This window comes from Poecilia reticulata, chromosome 13 (genome assembly GCF_904066995.2).
Source record: "Poecilia reticulata chromosome 13, P_reticulata-male-v2, whole genome shotgun sequence".
Lineage (NCBI taxonomy): Eukaryota > Metazoa > Chordata > Actinopteri > Cyprinodontiformes > Poeciliidae > Poecilia > Poecilia reticulata.
In genome coordinates, this window is record NC_088842.1 from 33,663,511 (window position 1) to 33,663,871 (window position 361).

The following is a 361-nucleotide window of genomic DNA, read 5'->3' on the forward strand; positions in this document are numbered from 1 at the left end:
ATCATCCATCCGTCATCCACCCATCATCCATTCATCAATCCATTCATCCATCCATCATCCATCCATCATCCATCCATCATCCATCCATCATCCATCCATCATCCATTCATCAATCCATTCATCCATCCATCATCCATCCATCATCCATTCATCCATCCATCATCCATTCATCATCCATCCATCATCCATCCATCATCCATCATCCATCCATCATCCATTCATCATCCATCCATCATCCATCCATCATCCATTCATCATCCATCCATCATCCATCCATCATCCATCCATCATCCATCCATCATCCATTCATCATCCATCCATCATCCATCCATCATCCATTCATCAATCCATTCATCCATCC